We start from the raw sequence: 250 nt of genomic DNA on the forward strand, positions 1-250 counted from the left end.
AAGCTCCTCTGCTGCAGTGTTCTGCGTTTATCTATTTTGTTTTATTTATAATAATTTATAATAGATAACTATATTTATTTATTATTTATTTATTTTATTTATTTTATTTATTTTATTTATTTATTTTATTTATTTTATTTTATTTACTTTATAATTAAATTTAAAGAAATGGTTGTTTCTGTTTGTTTTGTTTTTCGGGTGTATAGGCAGCTCAGCAGCAGCCACAAAGATATTTATTTTTTTTTTTTTT

The sequence above is a fragment of the Eimeria mitis genome, genomic scaffold (assembly GCF_000499745.2).
Source record: "Eimeria mitis Houghton genomic scaffold, Emh_scaff255, whole genome shotgun sequence".
Taxonomy (NCBI): domain Eukaryota; phylum Apicomplexa; class Conoidasida; order Eucoccidiorida; family Eimeriidae; genus Eimeria; species Eimeria mitis.